Here is a 17,881-nt window from a genome sequence, read left to right on the forward strand (position 1 = left end):
CTGTCATAATAATCTGACAGTTCAACAGAATTGCAGTGTGAGCATTTTAAACTGATTTACATCTATCCTACAATTTCAGTTTTTACTGACAGGAATCTACCATGAGAATGTCTATCAATCAGGAGTTCAGCTGGCCAAACAAAATTGGCCTCATAAGAATCAAGAGAATGATCTTATCAAAATTGATCAAATCATAAGCAGAAAATGATCATTGTCAGCATGTGTGTTTGGGACTCTTCGGACCACGCTAATATGCCCTCATTTTATCCAGATATTCAGCCCATGAGCCAAATGGTTTGCCCATTATTCCTTATGTGTCCAGAATTACTGTACTATATAAACTGATCACCCTCAACATTTATACCACTGGCAAGTGAAGTGAATAACATTGATTATCTCGTTACACTGGCACCTGTCAAGGGGTGGGATATATTAGACAGCAAGTGTACGGTTAGTTCTTAAAGTTGATGTGTTTGAAGCAGGAAAAATTGGCAAGCGTAAGGATCTGAGCGACTTTGCAAAGGGCCAAATTGTGAAGCGTCTCCAAAATAGCAGGTGTTGTGGGGTGTTCCAGGTATACAGTGGTTAGTACCTACCAAAAGTGGTCCAAGGAAGGACAAGCAGTGAACTGGCGACAGGGTCAAGGGCACCCAGGCCTAAATGATGCGCATGGTGAACGAAGGCTAGCTCGTCTGGTCAAATTCCACAGAAGTGTTACTGTAGCACTATTGCTGAAAAAGTTAATGCTGTGTCAGAACACACAGGGGACTGCATAGCTGAAAGCACCTACAATGGGCACGTGAGCATCATAACTGGGCAATGGAGCAATGGAAAGGAGGTGTCCTGGTCTGATGAATCACGTTTTCTTTTACATCATATCGATGGCCGGGTACGTGTGCTTCATTTACCTGGGATAGAGATGGTACCAGGATGCACTATGGGAAGATAGCAGACCAGAGGAGGCAGTGTGACGTGAGTTCTACGCAAGGAGAGCAATCTCTTACCGGTCCGCTACATGGAGATAGACATACATCGGCACAGAACTGGTAAGAGACTGCTCTCCTGACATAGGAATAAGTCAAACATATGAACTTTTAGAGAGATTTACTTTTTTTTTACAACATCTGCATTACTAAGCCATTTACTACTAATCCTAACAGGACTATTATTATTACTACTGATTAATCACCAGTGACAATTTGTGATCTGATTCACATACATTAACTGACAATTTGACATATTATGGGAAATATTATGGCTCCATGGAAACAGGGCTCTGCTAAACTTTATTCATAGACCCAGTTGTCTGATCATGAACAATAAAACCTAACTGCTGATTAGTGACCACCAGATCACTTCATAAACAGTGTTTGGAGTGCTACCAGATTGACATTCCTCTGATGAAACCGCCAGTGACTGATTAGTGGGCGGAGAAACGCGTCAATAGACACTGATATTCTGGTTTGGAGTTTTTAGCATATCCAACCCTGGGGGTTGATGTTTACTGACGGGTTCAAAACATACCAAAATAACTGGTGGTTTTCTGGATTATTCCACTCTGGAGCTCTTCGTTTAACAGAGGAAATCTGTGGAAGGTTAAGTACTATCTGTTTCAGTTTGGGAAATACTGTGACTATTGTGCTGTGATTTGGTTCTCATAAGTAGAAGGGTTCATTCCACAGCTAATAATCCTTCAATGATGATTAGTAGAGAGTTTGGATTACTATAGATCCATGATTCAGCTGGTGATTTAACCCCCTTTTTACCTGATAGGTGTCAGACGCCGTCCCCGCGCCTCCTCGCTGGCGGACGTCTTCTCCTTGCCGAGCGTCCCGTTGCTAGGCAATGGGGACGCTCCTTCCGGTCGTCACAAGGCGCATACGCTCCCGTTGCCACGGAAACCGGACGCGCTCTCCGGCTTCCTGACGGCAGTCAGAACGTCTGACCGCCGCCCACTGTCCACGAATGATCAGCTTCCTCCCACTATTTAAGGCTGGCTCTGACACCATTAGGGTGCCAGAGCAACTAGTTTTCCTAGCCTCCAGCACTCTTTATGTTTCCTAACATCCTATTTGATATCCTGTGTACCGACCCGGCTCCCATTGACCTTGATTTGGATTTCCCTCTGGATTTGTACCGCACTCTCTGGATTTGACCCTTGGCTTGCTGACTACTCTTTGGTTCCTGATTCTGTACCTTATTCGCCCGCACAGTTCCTGACTTCAGCCTGTACAACCACGATTCTCACCACCATCTCGCGGATAGCTTCCTGGGAGGGCCGTGACCTGCACGTTGTTTGCCGCAAAATCCAAACTCCCTTGCGGGGGTCCCTGGTGAAGACCGGCAGCGTGTTAGACTCCGCTCCTCCTAGTGTAGCAGTGTCAATATCCGCAGGAAGCAACATTCCTATATCGTGACAATAGGGTTGTGAACTGTTCATTTTAACTGTGAGACTCACTTATTGTTTTAATGTGGCTGATTTGTGTATGCTGAGAGCAGAGGGTTTTATGTAGTAATGGACATATTTTCCTCTCTTTAATATAGAGTGATAAGGAAACGGCTTGAAAATGGTAATAAAAAAGTAATCTATGCCATACATTGTTATTATTATTTTATCTATTTTATTTTTAAGGCGCCATAGTGATACATAGCGCCAGAAATTAGGGAAAACAGGACATGCATAAAATGGACATACAAGGTATACAAAATAATCATATATCAGCACATATAAACATTTGCAGTAGGTAGACATCAAAATGATATTTTCAGCTGTGTAGAGATGTTGACAGGAGGCTTGTGGAGGCTGGACACAGTTTTTACATATTTTCTCTCCCATACTGAGGACACTAACTACAGCCTGGTCATTTGGCCTTATCACCGAACGAATAGACTCGCACATATGGAAGGCCAAAACATTCCGATTTGCACATTGAGGGACAAGACTGGATGACCAGATCACAACGTGAATATAGATGCTAATGCTTGTCACTGTTTACAGGTTGACATATGACTTAATGGTTGCCATATACGTTGAGACCTTCATCACCAAATTTGGCCACTTAAGTTGGTGGCCAAAATGGATAAATCATACTTGCCAACTCCCGGAAACTTGCTTCCGGGAGTTGGGGGCGTGACGGGAGGGGGGCGGGGCAAGGCCAATCGCTCCATTTTGGCCCCGCCCCCTGCGAAAATGTACTGCACGTCCAAAATGGCGTGATTCACCGAGAATCGCATAAAATGACGCGATTCTCTGTGAAATATTGGATCCGGGAGAAATGCCAGCTCCCCCGGGAGCCCGGGAGACTGACCCGAATTTCGGGAGTCTTCCGGACTTTCCGGGAGAGTTGGCAAGTATGGGATAAATCAATCGATTGCCAGACAGACAGGTCAACTGGCCAGATCTCATGTTACACCATTATTACAGTCATCTGATCACCTAAAGCACATATAACGATAGTGGGCATCATTCATTTATTGACAATCTTTCATCTCCTCAGCTTGCTAAACATGGCGGAAATTCAACTCTGATATTTTCACTGTTACAAAGTCCAACAACTTATTTTAAGCAGTTAACAGTTAAAACTTCCTGATAAAGAAATAGTAAGCTGAATCTCTAAAACTGAATGCATTCTCCATTTGTCATTTACATTTGTATTTTGCTCTTTCTCTTTATGAAACAGGGAACAGGACAGGAACAAGACATTACCGTTTAGAGCACACAAGAGAGATTTATTGCAATTTCTGAGCAGAGGCAAATGTAATGCAGGCAGCAGAGATGTGAAAAACATCTGCTCAGATCAGATTCTCTAGCTGGTAAGTACAACATTGTCCCAGAATACTGGTGAGATGTTTTCCTGCTCATGTTTCATCCACAAAGTGAGGAGGATTCAGTAAATTTTAAAATCAGGCCTCACTGCTATGTTGGTGATGGATATCTAGGTATCTCCAGTCTTTTATTGTAGGCTCTGATTAACATACTGTATGATCACATCTATAAGATGGCAGTAAACAAGTTACACATATAAACTTTGCTTGCTTTTGACACACTACTCAGAACAATTTGACAGAAGCTTCACATCTAATGCTCGTTGCTCTAAGCGATATCAGTGCAGTATCTGCAAATTGGTCCGATATAGTTTGTGGCCCAAAAATTATCAGTGTGCCGTAAATTACTTATTCCAAATTGATCATATAATTTTCAGATTAAAGGTGCCCATCTGTGTGCAGGCCCCATATGATCCTGTCCAAGGGCAGAATGGTCATGGATCCTGTTGTGATATCGGAGGCGTGTAAGCAGCAATACTCCTGGGGGTAAATGTATCAAGCTGAGAGTTTTCCGGCGGGTTTGAAAAGTGGAGATGCTGCCTATAGCAACCAATCAGATTCTAACTATCATTCTGTAGAATGTACTAAATAAATGATTGCTAGAATCTGATTGGTTTTTCAAACCCGCCGGAAAACTCTCAGCTTGATACATTTACCCCCTAGTCTGTGGCGTTCCATTTGACTTTTGACATGGCACTGTCTCTGTCACAAGCAACAGTGCCCTCACTCAGCCACACATCTGAACAGGTCGCTCCATCCCACATGATCAGTCTCCTGTAAAAATATGTGTTGCTGTTAATATTCTGGTGATCACTGGCTACAGAGGTTGACATACCCAGCCAATCAAAACTAGATACTCACAGATGTGTCTGACATGTTGAATTAATAATTGGTTCTCTGATTCTAGTGATGTGATTATTGACCAATTATGCTACCTAACAGTTGTATCAACACTGTATCACTGTATCAACACTACTAAAACTGTCTTGTTGTCAATAAACGTTACAGCTTTAGCTTCCATGCTGAAAACTTCCATTGTTAAATAGTACTAGAATGCATATTTACCTACTTTTCCTACCTCATCTCCTGGAGATGTAGAGCGGCATAAGAAAAGACAAGGTGGATAGGGCTTTGTAACGCGTTTCAAATCATCAAGCGGGTGGACTATTCGTGTCATGAAGACCTGCTCACAACAGTAAACAATGAACGATAGGGGCCTGATGACAACATTTCCATTGTCCCGTGCTTGCCAATCGCTGTTTGAGCTAGGCTGGGCTTGACACAGGTTTCATGATGTCCCTGCCCACCTTGCAGTAGGTAAGTGCTCTCTTTGAGAGTTCCCTGCTGTCTCTGGAGGCCTCCCCTAATGTAATAGTCTCATGGATATTCTGGGAGAGTGGGAAACTATGCTAGACTCCAATACTACAAATAGGGGATGAACAGTGCATTGTTGGGCCCTAGAGCAAAATTTGAGTTGGAGCGCTACAATGATGCTCGTGCCTCCCAGGCCTCCTGCTCTGCTCTTTTGGGTGCTAGCTCAGAAGACACCCTGTAGTTCCTCCACTAGCTACATACAGCTGTGATCAAAAGTTTGGAGAATGACACAAGTATTGGTTTTCACAAAGTTTGCTGCTTCAGTGTTTTTAGACCTTTTTGACAGATGTTGCTATGGTATACTGAAGTAAAATTACAAGCATCTCATAAGGCTTTTATTGACAATTACATTAAGTTTATGCAAAGAGTCAATATTTGCAGTGTTGATCCTTCTTTTTGAAGACCTCTGCAATTCACCCTGGTATTCTATCAATCAACCTCTGTGCCACATACTGACTGATGGCGGCCCATTCTTTCCTAATCAATGCTTGGAGTTTGTCAGAATTTGTGAGTTTTTGTTTGTCCACCTGCCTCTTGAGGATTGACCACAAGTTCTCAATGGGATTAAGGTTGGCCAAGACCAAAAATGTTGATGTTTTGATCCCAGAGCCACTTAGTTATCACGTTTGCCATATGGCAAGGTGCTCTATCATGCTGGAAAAGGCATTGTTCATCACCAAACTGTTCTTGGATGGTTGGGAGAAGTTGCTCTTGGAGTATGAGTTGGTACCATTCTTTCATTCATGGCTGTATTCTTAGGCAAAATTGTGAGTGAGCCCTCTCCCTTAGTTGAGAAGCAACCCCACACATGAATGGTCTCAGGATGCTTTATTGTTGGTATGACACAGGACTGATGGTAGCACTCAACTTTCCTTCTCCGGACAAGCATTTTTCCAGATGCCCCAAACAATCTGAAAGGGGATGACTTTGCCCCAGTCCTCAGCAGTCCAGTCCCTATACCTTTTGCAGAATATCAGTCTGTCCCTGATGTTTTTCCTTTACAGAAGTGGCTTTTTTGCTGGCCTTCTGGACACCAGGCCATCCTCCAAAAGTCTTTGTCTCACTGTGCGTGCAGATGCACTCACACCTGTCTGCTGTCATTCCTGAGCAAGCTCTGCGTGGTGGTGTCCCGATCCCGCAGCTGTATCATCTTTAGGGGACAGTCCTGGCGCTGGCTGGATGTTCTTGGGTGCCCTGAAGCCTTCTTCACAACTATTGAACCTCTCTTCTTGAATTTCTCGATGATCCGATAAATGGTTGATTTAAGTGCAATCTTACTAGCAGCAATATCCTGGCCTGTGAAGCCCTTTTTGTGCAAAGCAATGATGACTGCACTTGTTTACATGCAGGTAACCATGGTTAACAGAGGAAGAACAATGATTTCAAGCACCACCCTCCTTTTAAAGCTTCCAGTCTGTTATTATAACTCAGTCAGCATGACAGAGTGATCTCCGGCCTTGACCTTTGCAACACTCTCACCTGTGTTAACGAGAGAATCACTGACATGATGTCAGATGGTCCTTTTGTGGCAGGGCTGAAAGGCAGTGGAAATGTTGTTTTTGGGATAAAGTTCATTGTCATGGCAAAGAGGGACTTTGAAATTAATTGCAATTCATCTGATCACTCTTCATGACATTCTGGAGAATATGCAAATTGCCATCATAAAAACTTAGGCAGCAGACTTTGTGAAAAATTTGTGTCATTCTCAAAAACTTTTGGCCATGACTGTATGTCTTCAAATCTCATCTTCCACCTCTTTTCCATTGTGTCTCTCTTACATACCTGCTTGTCAGCTGCTCAGAATAGACCAACTATCTATTAAATAAACAATTGGTGCATGTTACCTTTATATGAGAGTGTTCATGTTAACAAAAGAGTATCTCTCTATGGGTCCACATGAAAATACATTGCATTGATTTTTTTTTTCAGTTTTACATTACTGCTATAATTCTATAATGCTCTCCTGGATGTCCTAAGGGATTTTTAAGTGTTTCAGAGCTTATTTGTGGTTAAGGGGCCTGCAGAGACGAAGCTTAATGCATAGACGCTTTTATGACTGTGTGTCAACTACCTGTTAATCCTAATTGCATCAGATCTATCCTCATGAATTGAGTCACTGCAGCTTAGTATAGGCCTCATAGAGACTTATGCACCAAGTGATGCTCTATATTTTACATTGTGAACAAAAGTAAATTTTGCCAAATATATAAGTGATCATTGTGAGCACATATAGGGGTACCAAGCAGTGGCTGGCTGGCTGGCACGTTTTAGCCCGGGGGGGGGTGGGTGGCAGGGGCGCACGCCTCCCCTTCGCGAAGAACAGTGCCCCTACATAGCGGCACTGTACTATACAACAGCTGCGGCGCTGTCAAAGTAGCGTCCGCGGCGGTGCTGTATTGTTTGACAGCGCTGTCTTCTTTGACAGCGCCGTGGCTGCTGTTCAGTGCCGCCGAAATGGAGCTGCTGCGCTTGCACGGCCACATGCGCAGCAGCTCTCTATATGTTTTTTTTTTTGGGGGGGGGGGATACCCCCCCTTAAAAATCCTGCGTGCGCCCCTGGGTGGGGAAAGGCGGTTGAGACTTGGCTCAGTAGCCTATTATGAACATTTTAAAAGTAAATGCAAGTAGCCCATACTTACCAACTTTCTGCAGTTGGCATCCGGGAGCCTCATGGGGGAGGTGGGCGTGACGTAATGACGCAAACACGTCATTTTACAGCGGGTGGCGGGGCCAAATGCAGCGATTCCCAGAGAAGCATTTTGGACCTAATTCTGCCCACTTCACTAGTAAGTGGTCAGATGCAGGACATTGCCATACTCTCCCGGGAGTCCGTGAGACTCACCCCAAAAAGCGGGAGTCTGCCGGACATTCCGGGAGAGTTGGCAAGTATAAAGTAGCCCAGTGACCCAGCCCAAGGTACCACACTGTGGGACCCAGGGGGTAAATACATTTATATAACAAAAACTATAATTTCAAATACGATAGGAGGCATTTCAATAATGCGCAGTCTTCAGTCAGTTTATCTAGAATGTTTTCAGGGGCTGATAGCATGAATTGAAGGTGAATATATTACCTTGGCACCACTTTCATATTCCCAGTGTTGACTAAAGGCTGCATTCCTGCCTTTTACTGCAGCATCAACAAATGAAGTCATTGTTGACGCATCCATTTAACTGTTTAAATGGGCTGCAGGCAAAGCAGCAGGAACTGACGTGTTGGCTGGATTTTGGGAATCACAGCATCATTGCAAATCTACTAATGTGAATTATTGAATTCTACATAATGAAGCACTTTAGTTACTATGTCATGATGCAGTAAATTCCACAGATCAGACTGACTCAACAAGGGGGATGGAAATGTGAAAGGTGTGTACAACACCGTATGTCCATAATGCAAATGCATCCTGGACATTAGTGTCAGGCCTATAACTTTTAGTAGTGCAGAGTACATTATAAACACTAGTGCCCAGTACACTTTATAATGTTCAGTGCCTTATAACCTGCAGTACCCAGCACTATAAGCCACGGTGTACAGCAAGTTACCTGTTGTGACATGTACATTATTAACAGCAATACAAATGACCTGTCTGCCTGTATTTTGACAATGATTTGGCCCTTCTGCTTCCATAGATACAGTGAGATCCTTACTTATAGCTCTCATCCTCAACAGTGTTACATTACCCACAATTCAGAGTGATTAGTCAAAAAGTAAACCACTTGTTTAGTCAACCTATCGTAGCCACTTGACGTAACATAATACGCCCCATTTCATATCCTGGGACAGTAGTGAGAAGTAGCATTGGCACTAGTAGCATGGCCGGTCAGTAACCATCATCACAGTAGTATATATCATATGGATCATTTAGTCAGAGCTGCATGAAGTTATGGATTTCTTGTTCCTTGTGGACCCTGCTGAGCTTGGACACTGCCTTGTTTACTTTACCCTTCAAACAAAGCTATCCAGAGGTCACTGTTATCACAATATATGTTATTGAATTGCCCCACTCTTTTCCAGTGGTTAGACATGATTATTGACCAACGAAACTATTTATCCAAAGTAACAAAATATCTTGCTTAGTGGAAAACTAATGGGAAATGTACAATTGAAAAATAACCATTATGTTGTGAAAATACACATTGTAATAATACATGATATTATTATAAATTATGTTTAAACATCTGTACTTATTTATGACACGTAAGTCATGATTTCTAGAAGTGAACTTGGTGAAAAAAGCAAGGGAACATGTCTGAGTGAGGTTAGGTTCAGATTTTGTTTGATAAAGCTATACAGGTATTCTACTATTTTTAGGATAGCGCCTATTTGAGGCATTGTATGTAAGTTCTTGCATATTTAATTTGTTATAAAAGTATATCAATGTACAAAATTACTGTACATATGTCTTTCATTTTTATTGCTTTTGACCATGGTCCACTCTAAGCTCAATGTGCTTGAAATTTTCATCTCCTCCTTGTTCATGTGTACCCTGTTCATTAACCAATCAATTGAAATTGGTATGTTTCCAGCAGCAGATGAGTGTGGTGATGATCTCTGTGATCTGTAGACCTGTGTGATTGAGTTAGTAAGGACAGGGCTGCATTTGACAGGTGCGGTGCCATGATGAGAATAAGTAGATGAGATGCACTATATGGACAAAAGTATTTGGATGCCTGACCATAATGCCAACAGGGACTGTAATGACATTGTATTCAAATACATATACTTTATGTATCCACTCTAATTACCACTTCCCACTCCAGAATCCAAGACTTCTCCCGAGCTGCCCCCCTGCACTGGAACGACCTCCCTCGTTCCATCCGTCTCGCTCCCAATCTGTGCTCCTTCAAACGAGCACTTAAAACTCACCTGTTCCTCAAAGCTTATCAACCGTCCACTTAACCCCTCATCTACTCTGCTCGCTATTCCCTCACTCCCCTGGCATCACCAGCTCCCTCTCGTGTCTGATTTGTCCACATTCCCTTAGGATGTAAGCTCTTATGAGCAGGGCCCCTCTTCCCCCTTGTCTCCATACCTGTTCTCCTGCTCTGTCCTTACTCCTTATGGCTGTCCCGGAGTTACTGAAGCATTGGTACTTTGTGTTTATCGTTCTGTACTGTTTAACCCTGTACGGTCTACTGTTTGTACTATGTACAGCGCTGCGGAAACCTTGTGGCGCCCAACAAATAAATGATAATAATAATAATAATAATAATAATATGTAGTTGGTCCCCCTTTTGCAGCGATAACAGCTTCCACTCTTCTTGGAAGGCTTTCTACGAGATGTTGGAGTGTTTCTGTGGGAATTTGTGCCCATTCCTTCTGCAGAGCATTTATGAGGTCAGGCACTGATGTTGGATGGGAAGGCCTGGTTCACAATCTCCATTCCAGTTCATCACAAAGGTGTTCTATGGGTTTGAGGTCAGGGGTCTATGCGGGCCAGTCAAGTTCTTCCACACCAAACTCATCAAACCATGTCTTTGTAGTCCTTGCTTTGTGCACTGGGGAACAGTCATGTTGGAATAGAAAAGAGCCTTCCCCAAACTGTTGCCACAAAGTTGGAAGCATAGCATTGTCCAAAATGACTTGGTATGCTGAAGCACTAAGATTGCCCTTCACTGGTGATAAGGGGTGGCCCAAACCCTGATAAACAGCCCCATAGCACTATCCCTCCTCCACCAAACTTCACAGTTTGCATAATGCAGTCAGGCAGGTAACATTCTCCCGGCATCTGCAAACCCAGACTTGCCCATCAGACTGCCAAACAGAGAAGCGTGATTCATCACTCCACAGAACATGTTTCCACAGTCCAGTGTCTGTGTGCTTTACACTACTCCATCCGATACTTGGCATTGGTCTTGGTAATGTAAGACTTGCATGCTCGGCCATGGAAATCTATTTCATTAAGCTCCCGCCGTGCAGTTTTTCTGCTTACATTAATGCCAGTGGAAGTTCGGAACTCTTCAGCAGAGCGTTGGCAACTTATACCACCATGCGCCTTACCAGTCGTTGACCACACTTTGTAATTTTACGTGGTCTTCTGCTTCGTGGCTGAGTTGCTGTTTTTCCCAAACGCTTCCACTTTCTAATAATATCACTTACAGGTGACCATGGAATATCCAGCAGGGATGAAATTTTACGAATAGTCTTATTGCAAAGGTGGCATCCTATCACAGTACCACGCTTGAAGTCACTGAGCTCTTCAGAACGGACCATTTTGTATCACAAATATTTACTAATGGAGACTGCATGGCTAGGTGCTTGATTTTATACACCTCTGGCAACGGGTCTGATTGAAACATCTCAATTCAATAATTAACAGGTGTGGCCAAATACTTTTGTCCATATAGTGTAAGTAGGAAGCCACAGACTTAGGGGCATATTCAATTGTCGGCGGGATTGTCTAAAATCCCGCGGTCCGCGCACAATTACCGTTATTACAGTAATTGTGCGCGGAAAAAGTGTTAATACGGTAAAATACTCGCTGGATTTCAGCTCGCAGCTCCCTGAGCCGCGAGCTGAAATCCAGCTAGATTTACCGTATTACTTGTAATGCCCCTTAGAGTTAGACTCCAAGTGGAATGAGCAGGGTCCCTAGTAGCACAGAGTAGCAAAGTTGTGGTTTCAAATGCACATCTGTATGAAACTAAGTTTATAAATCCAACGTAATACTAAATGTCAACAGTAAAATAAGCCTGCAGAATATATATTTTCCATTAGATATATAGGTTCTCGGCATGAAAACAAGATCTTTAGACTAAAGCATAAGATTTCTCCTTTGTAGAGAGTTATTCCATTATACTGCATAAAAATGTCAATACATTATAAAATTCAACAAACATCTTCCCTATTTGAATTCAGGAATCTTTTTACTACGACAATAGAGGTGATAAACTAATCAGTATGATAGTAATTAGTTATTTACAAGTGCCCAAATGGATAAATCTATTAATGAGTTTCTCCAAAATACTACCCCTATATGAATTCTCCATAAAGAATATATAGTGAAAATCATTATATTATTGCCTTGTATTTTTTATTTAATGTGCTTCTCTGTTTGTCTTTTTAGGAGTGTAAACGTTTTACAGAGATGTAACTATTCTTAATTCAGAAGGTGAGTGTGGGGGACTTTATGCTGAAACATGGGGGAGACCAAGGTAACAATTATACTTACTGGTGCAAGGCAATGCACTGTCTGTGAGTATGTTCCTTATGAGAAGCTGTCTGCAGTGACTTCCATTGGAATTACTGACAGCAAAACACAGGTTGATGGGTATCCTAAGCACCGAACAATGGGATCCAATTCCAGTTTGTCAGCATACGCATGTGCCCGGAATGAACAGATCTGTTTGTTTAAAGCTCAGGTGAAGGACTGGAACATATCAGGACCTGCTAGTGCTGTAGGCAGATAATAGCACACGTCTGACAACTGTTTTATGGGTAAACAATAAATTGGATTATTTTTGTGCTCATGTTGGGTCCCCACACATGGGTAAATCTGAAAAAATCATTGTATTCCTGGCCAGCAAATATCTTTTGTGTATCGGATAAATCTCATCTCACAGTCATAATTTTAACTCAAATGTAATCTGCTGTAATAATCTGCTGAAACCTCTACATACTAAAATGATGTCATCAGTTTGCAGTCTCATTATTTGCTTACTGGGATGTGGCATGAAGTTTCCCTGTGCTGAAAGCAAAGAGAATGCTACTAAAACAAAAAGGAATTCTCTGGTTTTAAAATATGTATATGTAATGTGACAGGGGCACCCTTCTGGTGATGCACAAGAACAACTCCTTGCTCTGTACTTTGCTTTATTTGTCAGGTTGGTAAAGTAATTCACAACACAAAGTTCCACACACTTTCTTGTGACCCTAATGCTAAATTAACAGAGACCAGCTCCCTAGACACTGGTCAACTTATTCAGCATCGGTCACACTGAACAACTCAGGCTTAAATATTTTAAACCCCTCCCACAGCCTTAGCTTGATGGACAGGTGACACTCCCACCTTGTCTTTATAAAGGAGTTCTCATCAGATACTCTGCTTGATTAGCCTCACTGCAGACACACCCTGTCAGCTTGCTGTTTAGCTGTGGAAAAATACACTTTTAAACTACTTTAAAACAGTCACACTCTATACTATTATATTATCACACATATGTCATCCTCCTGTGTATTTTTGAAGTAGACACACTCCTGTATTAGTGTGTAATGTCTGCAGCCTTGCCGGCAGACTGTGAATTTAATACCTAATTCCTCTCTTAGAGGTCTGTGGCAAACCACCCCCTTTGTCACAGTAAATAATAAAATCATTCGTAGCATATATTATTACTTATTATTTAGTCATCCATGTCAGTGCCTAGGAATGGGGTACGGTTTTATTTAAACTAAATAGTCAAGGAAATGCCCATGCACACCACAGCTTTGATAGCCAATTAAGCCGTTGTATGTTTCATTATCTGCATGTATGGGCCCAATGTATATCACCATCGCCAATTAACATCCAATGGATATAACAGGTGTCAGTCACGATAGACAGTCAGTACATGTAGTTGAGAGGAGACTAATGTATCACAAACAGGGCATTTTGTTAACCCTACACCCACCCAGTGACAACATACACTCCACCTCTTCACATGCCTCCACATGCAAATCACTAAACACAAAAAGTATATATACAGCAGTGCACCCCAGCTTTCCTTCACTCCTCTTGTCCCCACTTCTCTCCATAGTACGATACCCTTCCTTTCTTTGCTCGGTGTGAATCAACCACAACTACCCTACTCCTACATGATCCATCCTCTCTTTCCCTTTAGTCCTCCACCACCACCCTCTCCTCTTCACTCACACACTTGGTCTACTCGCACTCCGCTGTACTCCACCCAAGCAACCTTTCTTTTTACACTGCTCCTGTCTGTAGGAGATCTTCTTCCCTCTAGCGCACACAATGCTAATTATTTTCTTTTCAAGGCCAGCCAGTGTATAGCAACCATTAGAAGGAACAAGTGCTCCTGCAAACATCGTCAGAGTGAGCACGTGGCCGTGTTTTTAGCTAGACGATATTAGAACTACCAGAAGTGTGAGCACCATTGGTAGCACCCATGGTAGACACAATATGGTGGCATGGTTGGGCTATATGAATTCATGATGGCCAATATGTTACCATGTTGAGGTTAGTTTCTAGCTTGATGGGGCTACATGGTGGCATGATGGGGTTACATGGTGGCATGATGGGGTTACATGGTGGCATGATGGGGTTACATGGTGGCATGATGGGGTTATATGGTGGCATAATGGGGTTACATGTTGGCATGATGGGGTTACATGGTGGCATGATGGGGTTACATGGTGGCATGATGGGGTTATATGGTGGCATGATGGGGTTACATGTTGGCATGATGGGGTTACATGGTGGCATGATGGGGTTACATGGTGGCATGATGGCTTTACATGGTGGCATGATGGGGTTACATGGTGGCATGATGGGGTTACATGTTGGCATGATGGGGTTACATGGTGGCATGATGGGGTTACATATTGGCATGATGGGGTTATATGGTGGCATGATGGGGTTACATGTTGGCATGATGGGGTTACATGGTGGCATGATGGGGTTACATGGTGGCATGATGGCTTTACATGGTGGCATGATGGGGTTACATGGTGGCATGATGGGGTTATATGGTGGCATGATGGGGTTACATGTTGGCATGATGGGGTTACATGTTGGCATGATGGGGTTACATGGTGGCATGATGGGGTTATATGGTGGCATGATGGGGTTACATGGTGGCATGATGGGGTTACATGGTGGCATGATGGGGTTACATGTTGGCATGATGGGGTTACATGGTGGCATGATGGGGTTACATGGTGGCATGATGGGGTTACATGGTGGCATGATGGGGTTACATGGTGGCATGATGGGGTTACATGTTGGCATGATGGGGTTACATGGTGGCATGATGAGGTTACATGTTGGCATGATGGGGTTACATGTTGGCATGATGGGGTTACATGGTGGCATGATGGGGTTACATGGTGGCTAACTCCTTCACTGCTTAGGATGAATGGGTTCCCCCTGAAGATACAGCTCATTACTGCAAAGGGTGAACCCCACTCACCATGGAGATAGGAAACGTCCTTCTTAGCAATAGACAGGTGATTATTTCCTTCCTCCAACATTGACTGATGTCATCATTGTGTTGTCACAGAGCATGTGGTCCGCTCCCAGAACTAGGAGGAAGATAGAGAGTCCAGGGATGGGGAGAGGCTCCCCATTCATAGCTTACACATGGTTCCTTCTTTCAAACCTTGGACCTCCCAAGTTGGTATATTATTTCTGATCACAAATAATATCACCACTACATTACAGAAAATAAGAACAGTGGCCTTCTGCCTCCCAGCACTGGGGTGATGAGTTCAATTCCCAACCATGGTCTTATCTGTGAGGAGTTTGTATGTTCTCCCTGTGTTTGTGTGGGTTTCCTCCGGGTGCTTCGGTTTCCTCCCACACTCCAAAAACATACTGGTAGGTTAATTGGCTGCTAACAAAAAAATTGACCCTAGTCTCTCCCTCTCTGTCTGTCTGTCTCCCTCTCTGTCTGTATGTGTTTGTGTGGGAGTGTGTGTCTATATTATGGAATTTAGATTGTAAGCTTCATTTGGGGAGGGACTGATGTGAATGAGTTCTCTTTACAGCGCTGCGGAATTAGTTGCGCTATATAAATGATGATGATGATGATGAAGAAAGAGCCATGGGATGGGGGAGGCTTTAAGAACCCCACCTTCTCTCTTTATGACACTTACAGAAATGGTGAGACCCCTCTTTCAAACAATGGTACCTTTTAATAGGTATATTGCCTGTGATCATTTGTGATCACAGACCATATGACCACTACTCCACAGAAATAATATACAGCAGGAATACACTATACATGTGCATACAAACAATATATATATAAATATTTTACAAATGTTTGTTTGGTAGACATGTAAAAATTGTATCCCCCCCCCCCCCACCCAAAAAAAAACATTTTTTGGCACCTTATGGAAACTACTGTACTGTGCATTCCAGTCTTGTGGTATAAACAAGCAATGATATTTATGGAACATATGTAGAAATAAATAAGGTATGATGTGTGTTGGTATTGTACAGAATAATAAGTACCGTTTATGCTGGCCAGCCCAAAAAGTGCCACAATAGCATCACCAATGAATGGGATAATGAGTAAAGTATATAGAGGCATGATAGGGCTATATGGTGAAACATTTTGGTCATATGGAGATATTATGGGGCTATATTTTGGTGGGGCTATATGGAGGAATTATTTGACTACATGGTGACATTGGGGCATGATGATGCTACATTGCTTGATGTGACTATCTGCTGGTATCATGGGCATACAGGATATGGTGACGTAATGAGCAGCATAATAACACTAGGGGCTAGATTTACTAAGCTGCGGGTTTGAAAAAGTGGAGATGTTGCCAATAGCAACCAATCAGATTCTAGCTGTCATTTTGAAGAAAGCACTACATAAATGACAGCTCGAATCTGATTGGTTGCTATAGGCAACATCCCCACTTTTTCAAACCCGCAGCTTAGTAAATCTAGCCCTATATGGTGTCAACATGATCTACATGGCTGTCTGATGGGCTGTTATCTATTGAAATTATTGTTTTATATGCCATCAACCCCACATCAGAAAACGGCAGGGTCTCATTTGATAATTGTATTTATCTTAGCAAATAAAAATTTGATTAGTGAATCCAGGTGACATATAAACAGCTGAATCAATTTTAACAACTTATACCCAGTAAAATGATGATGGAATGTTTTTATGTGGTGTATACTGACCTCTAAATAGAATAATGGACTTTGACAACTTGTTGGCAGAAACTTTTTTGTTGTCAAAGTAAAGTAGGTCATAGTGAGAGGGACAAAATCCTATTTGAGACTGGTAATTACTAAACTTTAAATGCCAGCTCAGCCATGACAATGATTTAATTAATAAATTGTCAATTAATTATTTTTTGTAATTTCCATTAGTTCTTAGCTGAGGACAGAATTCTACATATTTTTACTGTATATAATAAGACACACAGGGACCTTGCAGCTTGGCTTCAGTCCTCATACAGTAACTGTAAAGGGTGCATCTTCTGAGGTTACACTACAAATTACCCAGCCTTGTCCATCTGTGTACATCCAGTTGGGCATCTTGCATCTTCCAGTTGATAGATAGGTGTCAGGGTGCTCCCAAAACCCTACACAGATGGTTCCTAATTTATAGTTGTCACAAGGCAACCCCTCCATAAAACATACTGTAAATGAGATATTCCTTATACATTAATAGGCAAAGCTTATGGATCTGGGGGGACACTGTCCATTCTCATTATTTGGCTTCTCTGTTGCAATATAATTTTCTGGGTAACACAGCAGTGGGGACTTCAGAGGGATTGTAAGAGTGGGTAACATATAACTGAGAAATGGGACAGGCAAACAGGAGTTTGGCTGGACACTAACCGTGCCAAGCACATGGTAACTCCCTACATTTTTTATGCTCATTGCCCTTTTAACTTGGCAGGTTGTTGAATATGAAATAATAAAAATAAAAACAAGTCTTTTAGGTCAAAGTGGACAAGTAAAAGAATGTGATGGTTTCAGCAGGATTGATAGGGA

The 17,881-nt window shown here is 42.5% G+C and overlaps 1 protein-coding gene across 4 annotated transcripts in view; it reads left to right on the forward strand.

Annotated features, from left to right (window-relative positions):
• LRRC56 (leucine rich repeat containing 56) overlaps nucleotides 1–17,881 on the forward strand; it is a 46,282-nt gene that overhangs the window by 4,994 nt on the left and 23,407 nt on the right. For 3 of the 4 annotated variants that reach the window (XM_075187811.1, XM_075187809.1, XM_075187812.1), the window contains 3 exons: nucleotides 3,681–3,813; nucleotides 12,266–12,310; nucleotides 15,265–15,360. The gene's annotated coding sequence lies outside the window, so the exon portion shown is untranslated. The remainder of the gene's footprint in view (nucleotides 1–3,680; nucleotides 3,814–12,265; nucleotides 12,311–15,264; nucleotides 15,361–17,881) is intronic. The other variant, XM_075187810.1, reaches the window with a different exon arrangement.

The sequence above is a fragment of the Mixophyes fleayi genome, chromosome 10 (assembly GCF_038048845.1).
Source record: "Mixophyes fleayi isolate aMixFle1 chromosome 10, aMixFle1.hap1, whole genome shotgun sequence".
Classification (NCBI taxonomy): domain Eukaryota; kingdom Metazoa; phylum Chordata; class Amphibia; order Anura; family Limnodynastidae; genus Mixophyes; species Mixophyes fleayi.